Here is a 9,165-nt window from a genome sequence, read left to right on the forward strand (position 1 = left end):
ACTGCGGTAATAAAAGTGTTTGCAGAAATTTTTAGTATCTATTTAAGTTATGTTTTAAATTAACAAATGAGCTTGGTTGATTAATACCTAACATATGACTGATAGGTGTATAATATCTTACATATAGATGTAAAACCTTCTATGTTATTAACATGTAAAGTATAACATGCCATATGTAATTTGCATGGTATGTAGATGGGCGATGTTAATTAATCCATATTAATCATTAATACATAATAATATAGCATGTATTACATATTAGTTAAAACATAATTTGAAAAGATAGCAAGAATTTCTGCAAATGGGAAATAAGAGTAACAAAGTCATTCTGTTATTGCTTGTCACTCACAACAGTGGCATCATTACAGATAGTAAAAAGACGAGGAAATAAATCCCTTATAAATATTGCCAACTTCCATATATTTTAAATAGAAATCCTTGGTTTTCATCTGCTTAAAATATTACGTATGATGTAGAAATTATAAGTAACTACAGAATAACTTTGCAATTACATCTTTAACCAAGAAACTTCTTTTTTTAAGAGTTATTTAATTTTATTTATTATTATTACTATTATTTTTAATTTGCTATAGGGCACATGCACTCACCAGAGAGAGAGAGAAGGAAAATTGAGAAAGCAAGTCGCCAGATTCAGGACTCCAACCATGGTTGGCCACGTGGGAGTCCAGTGCCTTAACCACCACACAACCAGTTGGCCTCCCAAGAAAGCTTTTTAAATTAGAATCTTACCTTAAGAATCTTCCTAAAATGTTAGTAGCATCTTACATGAATCCCGGCTGTATCAATACCATGAAGTTCTGATCTGAACCTGTGTTACCATTGCACAGTGGGAGCAGTGACGTTGAAGCCTATTCCATGAACTACAGCAATGCCCGTGTTACCTCTCTGAGACCTAAGTTCATGACCTCGGTCAGTTATAAACCCATCTGCCTCTTCTTCCTGACAGCTGTCAAAGTTTGTGGTAGACACAAAGGTTATGCATATAGCCAATGTGTCAAATTGCACATGTTAAGCAGGTGGGAAATTTTTGTTATAACAATATGCTTTAGCATTAAGATCAGTTCATGTAAAATATCAGAAAATAAAATAAAAAGCAAGATGTGATTAAAAAATAAAAAGAAAAGAAATCACAATTACAGATGCAGGTGTTTATGCAGAATGATCTCGTCCCCACATGCACCTTTTTTGTTCTTAGTTTATTTTAGTTATTTATTTTATTTATTACTATAATCTTTAATTTGCTATAGGACATGTGTGCTCACCAGAGACAGACAGCAAGAGAGAGAAAGTAAGAAATCAAGCCACCAGTTCCGAAACTCCACCTGCACTCAGCCATGTGGGTGCCCAGTGCCTTAACCACCGTGCCACCTGCTGGCCTCTCTCTGACAGCATTTTAGGCACTTTACCCCAATTACTTTCCTATAAATTCTTACATAATAGCACTAAATTACTTCCCATAATACTATCATAACATTGCATATAATATAAATAAAAATGAAAATCCACAAAATAAATTGTCCGTTCCGTTAGAACATATATATGACTACATATCAGAACTCAATGAAAACTTAAGATATCATTTATCTGCCCTGAGACTATCCCAGGCAGGCACTATCACTCCTATAATTACAGATCCAAGAATTCATCAAAAGTACCTCTTGCCATGAGGAGTGAACATCCAAGTTTACCAGCCTGTGTCCTGCACTTGATTCGCTCATCTTATCAAAGTTATGGGCATAAAAGTTTGGGGCAAATTGGAAGTGTGTCAATTTACTAACTGAAATTCAGAAGCCACTTGCTGACCTAGTGTTGCAAGCAGCACAGTTGCATGCTGCAGTCAAACCTGATCTAAATATTATGCATTATTACTACAGAATCTTACATATGGATACAAAGGCAAGTTTCTTTTTCAAAAAAGAATCATGTATTTATGTATTCATACTTTCTATATTATTTATTTATTTATTTGCCCAGAGAGAGCTAGAGAGAGAAAGGGTAAGTGAGAAAGCACCTATCCGGGACTTAAACCACAGTTGGCCATGTGGGGGTCCAGCGCCTTAACCACCACGCCACCTCTGGCTCTATAGGTCAAGTTTCTAAGTGGTTGGCTTGTACCCCTGAAAAGGAATATCTGCTTTATCATAAGCACCTGGACTGTTTGGAAAAGTCAAATAGTTATGATGTTTTTCTACAAATGATAAATCCAAGAGTAGCTACTTCAATACAAACGGTGTAGTCAACTGCTAGGCCAGAGACAGAAAGAGCCCACGGAACTGTGGGTTATTCTTAGAAGAGTCTTTGAAAGTTCTCTTTTGCCTGACCCAGAAGCAAAACCTTTGGTAAAGTCAGTTTTTCTTATATAACTCATAAATTCACTCTTTAAAGTCATTATTTTGTGTTTTTGGAAAAAATGTCATATATTTTATTTTCTGAAAGTAGCATACCTTTGTTTAAAATACTACATGGTTCCAAAAGAACGACAACTCATACACTACTTTTTAAATTATACTTAAGCGTGCAACTTACTCTCTTACAGTAATCAGTAACCAAGTTATAGAGGCAGAACAATTGGGTTATTATGTTTGGGGACAGTGTACTTTCTGGGCCTGCCCTTAAAATTGTTCTGATGTAATTCCAGTAGAAATTGACTGACAACCTCAAACAATATACATCAAAATGTAAAATATACTGAGTATACATCTGAGTTTTTTAACATCTTCCTTTTCACACTTGTAAAATGTGGGTATTCATACCTGCTCTGCTAACTCATACAGTTATTGTGGAAATGAACGAAGTTGTTAAGCAATCTCTTTATAAACCACAAAATGCAAGGCCAATGAAAGATATGATTGGCCCTCTGATATATTTTTCAAATCAGCTAATCAGAAATTAGCTTGTACGTTAAATAGTAACAAAATGAAGAACTGAGCTGAGTATTACAAACACACAGGCTTTCTACACTGAAATGACACCTGCTACAAACAGTTGTTTTCTAATTCAAAATATATTGTTTCCTTAACCACCAGGCCACCTACTGGCCCTGAGAAAACAATTAAACAAAATGAAATGATTGACTTATAATCCTGCAACGTCTAGGTAGTGGCATTTTTGTGAGAATCTGGCAAATACAGGATAAAACATGTCATTTTGCCTGTAGACTCCAGGAGGTAGACTGAAGAATAGGTCTACCTGCTTCACAACTGCACGTGCTACGGAGGAAAGGGGAAGGAGGAATGAGGGCCAGTGGCCAGACTCTGACATGGGTTTCTCAAAGGTGTTTGTCCAATAGATTTATCTAAGGGTATTCGAATCCATTATCTAAGTAATGAAATTGATGGTGCAGTTTTGAGTCTGCTTAAAGTAAGCATTGAACTATTTAAGCTTATTTTACATTTGTATAAAGAGGAAGATAAACCATATCTTTAAAGAATAAAATCATGGGGAGTCCCGCAGTTAGCATAATGGCTCTGTCACTGGACTCCCACATAGTCAACCGCGGTTCACGTCCCGGACCCGGTGGCTTAAAACTCACGCCGGGCGCATCTGCGTGCATGCCCAAGATCCCGAGAGGAGAATGGAGGAGAAGGGATCGCGGCGTGGTCATCCCCTCTGGGGGGTGATTTCTCGCTTTCTGTCTCTCTGTCTCTCTCTGTCTGTCTGGCAAGCGCACATGCGCCCTATAGCAAAAACCTCTCCAAAAAAAAAAACTATAATCATGGAGAATCTAAACACTGATAATCACAGCAAAGACAGCAAAAATACGGTACATCCCTCTTTTTCGAAGGCAGGTGATATCAAAAGAACAGAACAGTATCTGGTCTACTGACTGTCCTCTTTGGGAAGAATTCCAGAGCCAGCCTTCGGGTTCTCTCACTGTTTACTGCCCTAACCCCACATAGTCAACCGCGGTTCACGTCCCGGACCCGGTGGCTTAAAACTCACGCCGGGCGCATCTGCGTGCATGCCCAAGATCCCGAGAGGAGAATGGAGGAGAAGGGATCGCGGCGTGGTCATCCCCTCTGGGGGGTGATTTCTCGCTTTCTGTCTCTCTGTCTCTCTCTGTCTGTCTGGCAAGCGCACATGCGCCCTATAGCAAAAACCTCTCCAAAAAAAAAAACTATAATCATGGAGAATCTAAACACTGATAATCACAGCAAAGACAGCAAAAATACGGTACATCCCTCTTTTTCGAAGGCAGGTGATATCAAAAGAACAGAACAGTATCTGGTCTACTGACTGTCCTCTTTGGGAAGAATTCCAGAGCCAGCCTTCGGGTTCTCTCACTGTTTACTGCCCTAACAGTCAAGGCGAACAAAATGAAGAGTTGGCCAGAACTTACGCTGCATTTCTCTAAACTAGTCATTGACACGCATGCACACTGTTTTGCTCACAATTACTTTTATCAACAGTCGGCATGTGATCCCGAGTCCCAACTTTTTCTTCTCTACCTTAAGCCTGGATGTCCCCAAAACTACTTCTACAATGGTTTGGGCCCTTTCTCCAAACCCAACTTTTGTAAAGTACAGATTTATGAGAATATAAGATGATGTGTGTTTAGATTTTTATGCATTCTCACCCATTTTTAAAAGAAGCCTTTTAGAAAACACTAAGAACAATTGAGAAAAGCCAAGTGTTTATAGAGTTTCTATTTTCAGTTCAAAATTTAGGTTATACTATTGAGACCAGCTAACACTCTTCACAATTACTGTAGACTCCAAAGCGCCTTTGATTATATGAGTCATATCTATTGATAAAACAGATACATTAGAAATTAAAACAGATTTAAAAAAAAAAAACACCTCAAAAGAAACAATTCACATAGACTGTGTAAGTGACCACCATGAAAATCATTTACCTTTGGTTATGAAAGAAATACAAATGTCAACATGATATTTTTTTGCATAACAATTGTCTAGTCACTGAATTTGTAGTTTCCCTGTTTGATGATAACACCCGGGGTTGATTTAGGGAAACTACTCTCTAAGTTTTTCCCCAAGAGCAAAATGCCAGAATGGAATAACTACTGTTTCATAACACTTTGCTAAATATTTCTGAGAAACCTCAAAATATTCAATTAGTATTCTTATTTTACAGTTGAGAAAACAGTTCTTTGTTTTGTTTAGCCATAGGGCACATGCGCCTGCCAAAGATAGAGACAGTGAAAGAGAAAGTGAAAAATCACACCCCAGGGTGAAGGCCAGGCATCAATCCCTTCCCTTCCACTCTCCTCCTGGGATTTTGGGCACACACACACATACCCAGCGTGATTTTCAAACTGCCAGGTCTAGGACTTGAACTGTGGTTGGCTATGGGTGAGTCCAGTGCCTTAACCACCAGGCCACCTACTGGCCCCCAAGAAAACACTTAAACAAAATGAAGTAATTGCCTTATAATCTTGCAACATTTAAGTAATGGAATATCTGTTAGAACCTGGAAAATACAGGTTACGAACTTATCCTGTGGAAGTAAACAAGTATGTGTACTAATATTTATATAAGCTAGATAAAGTTAGTTACAATCGTGGAAACCTTCAATCAGTATAAATATCTAGCGCTTCATAGTTGGCCAATACAGCATATCCACACCTGAAAAATGACAGCACAGTGAGAACCGTACTCTTACTCACCGATAGACGGCCATTGCTTGTATAATGCCTGACTTATAATAGATACTTATTAATAGGTTTTAAGCACTAATGAACACACGAAACATTAACAATTGTTTTAAAAATCATGTTATGCCAGAAAATTTCATAAACCAGAGAGAAACCTGTTCAAAAGAACTGCATGAACATAATCACAATTTCACCAATCTGTAAGCACAGAGAAAAATGTTCTTCAAGTATAAACAGATGTAAATGCACGAATTCCTCATGTGTCCCTGTACTGATGACACAACGTATTCAATGAACACTGACTAGATAAATGAATGAGTGACATTGTAGTCGCAGCTACCTCTCAGGAGGATTATAGGTCATTTCCCCTTTACTCCTTTGTGATTGTCTATCTGCAACAAAATTTAAACAGGGAGCATGAATTATCTTTGTAAGAAATAAGAATGTTAGAAAAACAAAATCATTCTGGGAACTATCTAGGAATTTGGTATAAAAGTAGCAACGAAAGATACCACACAATCCAATCCAAAGTAGCTTGCATCTAATTTTCTTACTAGGGTTCAGCAACAGAAAATAACAAATGTTACAGAAAAACATGACAAGTCTGAGGCCCGCAAGTGTGCTGGTTGAGGCACTGGAATCCCACATGGCCGACCGCGCTTCAAGTCCTGGACCTGGCGGCTTGCTTTCTCATTCCCTCTCTCTCTCTCTCTCACTCTCTGTCTCTCTCTAGTAAGCATCAGTGCCCTGCAAATGAAAAAATAATGATAATAAATAAATAAATCTTTTAAAAAATTGGCAAGTCTAATATAGTGCAGCTAATTATTCCAGAGTATGAGTCTAGAATCGAGGCCACTTGACTTCCAGGCAGCTAGAGCTCCAAAACACCAAGTGACAATATGAGCAACATAAGGACACTGCTAGGCAGGTCCCTACTTCTAAGTTGAGGACCAGCTAATTAATTACATATTTTTATATGCTCAAAAAATTCTACATTTCTGGGAACCAGCAGTTAGCGTAATGGCTATGTCACTGGACTCCCACGTAGTCGACCGCGGTTCGCGTCCCGGACCTGGTGGCTTAAAACTCACGCCGGGCGTGTGTGCGTGCGTGCCCAAGATCCCGAGAGGAGAACGGAGGAGAAGGGATTGCAGCGTGACCATCCCCCCGGGGGGGTGATTTCTCGCTTTCTGTCTCTATGTCTCTCTCTGTCTGTCTGGCGAATGCACGCGCCCTATAGCGAAAAACCTCTCCAAAAAAAAGAAAAATTCTACATTTCTCAGAAATATTGCATTTTCATGTGACATGTCTTGTCTTCGGGGATTTGTGGGCTTCCTAAAGTTGCTCCCAAATTTGTGTGCTGGAAAGGCCTACTATGTGTAGCAGGCCCCACGGCTGTGGCAAAATTTGCACACACACACACACACACACACACACACAAATTTGGTCCCAGTCAAAGCTATCTATAAGCAATAAGGGGCAAAAAGCCGATAGTGAATTAAAGACATGCAAGAGGACAAGGGACAACAACGAATTCCATCTTCCTCTTTTCAGTCCTGCAACATTTTTTTGAATATGTAAATAGTGTGATTTCATGATTTTGCTTTCTAAGCATAGGCACTAAGAAAGATACTGCTGAGTCAAAAACGCAGGCCAAATTACCTCTATGGAAAAAACTTTATCAAGTGCTAAAAAAAAAAAAATTAATAATTTTTTCTCTAATTAAATATAAATGCACAATACTTTGAAAGTAATTTCTCATGTTAAAAATAAATAATGTCTTTCTTCTCCCATAAAATGTGCTTCCCCTACAGGAAGTTTGTAAAGCTGTTTTGAGCAAATGCAGATTAAACACTTCTCTATGCATTTCACAATTATTGCTTCATTTAAAATTTAACTCTTTCTGAGCTCAATGAAAGAAGCCAAGAGCAGTTTCCTATCCTAACACCTAACTTGACTTACAAGGTTTAGGCACTGCTAGGATGTAATTTTTTTCCACCATAATTCCATGCAAATAGATCTTAGGCTACAATTCCAAATTTATGCAACCAACAGAAACAAAACAAAACAACGATCCTCCTTGAACCCCAAGTATATGTGCAAACATTATATAACTTTAGAATCCACACCTATCCCAATGATATGAGCCTAACAGTCTCCATCTGCCTCAGCTGAACAAATGCTGGTATCACCAACCCATAGGAGCAGCATTTCTTGTTCTAGTTTCTGAGGTGCAAAAGATTATTTTTAAAGTTATAGGAGACTTGGCTAACATCAAGCCGCGGTTATTTCAAAACCAAATGGTCTTTTTTCCCTTCTTCTGCAACAAAAGTACTAAAACAGTATTCGCACTCCCCATTCAACAATCTAATTCGATTCCATATTTCCAGGTATCTGGTTTTGAACTCAGTTCTCCCGGTGTGTCAAACCGCTTAGGGCAAAACGGAATCAGAGCACCGGTCGGGTTACAACTAATTTTTCCATATGGGCTTTCACACAACCAGGCAGCCCATTACTCAAAATGCTTTGCCTAAGTAACCCAGCCCTTTTGAAATTAAAACGTAAATGAGCCAACAGATTCTGCGGCTCTAGTTGGTCAGGGCTGTCAAAGAGCGTGCAGTTCAAGTTCAGGATCCGTAACCACTGGGTGGCTTCACGTGGAACACGGAGCGCCGCTTCACTGCCTTTCCCAGGCTAACGCGTGGGGCTCCGACTGCAGGAAATAGCTTATTGTGGGACTCCGCGGGGCATTTAGACCCAGGAAAGCAAACTCGCATTGGCTAGGAGGCAACTGAGCTCCCAGAGCGTGTCTCATTTCACAAGGCGGGGGACAGGCGGACTTGGTAAAGCCGCCCTGAAGTTGGCCTCCATCCTTTCTCCCTTTGCGAGTGAGCTAGCAGCCTGCAGCGAGGGCGAGCGGGAGAGGGAGCGGAGCAGGGGAGAGAAAATGACATCGCTTACAGTTCCCAGAGCTGCACGAGAATCCTCGGGCGCCTCTAAGTCTTTAGGTTTCTGCCAGGATCCTTTTTTTCAGCTCCGGACTTAGAGAACGTCTTATCCTTGGTAGGAGGGGCTAAATGTGGGCCGGTCTCCGAGTCTCTGCAGATGTTTTAAGGTGGAATTAAAGAGGAAGCGCGGGAAAGCTCTCTTCTCACCGACGCTGAGTTTTCGTGTGAATACGTTGTGATCAGAACCAGGAGTCTGAAGTTAGAAAACATGCTTAAGTCATATGTAAATCAACCGGCCTTAAATGCCATGGATGCTGTCGTGTGTGTCTGTGTGTGTCTAGAACGACTTCCTGGCCTTAAGTAATCCCTACTTCCTCTTTTTTTCCAAACGAGAACAAAATTGAAAAGAGAGTAAATAACTAGAACTTTGGAGCGTTCTTTCTGAAGGTGAAGTTTAACAAACCCAACGTATAAAATAGGGACGTTTTAAAGATGAACAATAAAAGACCACTCCTAAAATCCAATCTGTCTAAACGTTTCCTCCCCAAACTCAAAACACCTGTGCAGATAATCACTTCTTTG

General features: G+C 39.6%; 1 protein-coding gene across 1 annotated transcript in view; it reads right to left on the minus strand.

The window, feature by feature from the left end:
* Positions 1-8,839, minus strand: part of PLA2G4A (phospholipase A2 group IVA) — a 195,977-nt gene extending 187,138 nt beyond the window's left edge. Inside the window, exon 1 of the mRNA XM_006161871.2 lies at positions 8,597-8,839. The gene's annotated coding sequence lies outside the window, so the exon portion shown is untranslated. The remainder of the gene's footprint in view (positions 1-8,596) is intronic.
* Positions 8,840-9,165: the final 326 nt, after the last annotated feature.

Source organism: Tupaia chinensis, unplaced genomic scaffold, assembly GCF_000334495.1.
Source record: "Tupaia chinensis unplaced genomic scaffold, TupChi_1.0 Scaffold139422_1, whole genome shotgun sequence".
Taxonomy (NCBI): Eukaryota; Metazoa; Chordata; class Mammalia; order Scandentia; family Tupaiidae; genus Tupaia; species Tupaia belangeri.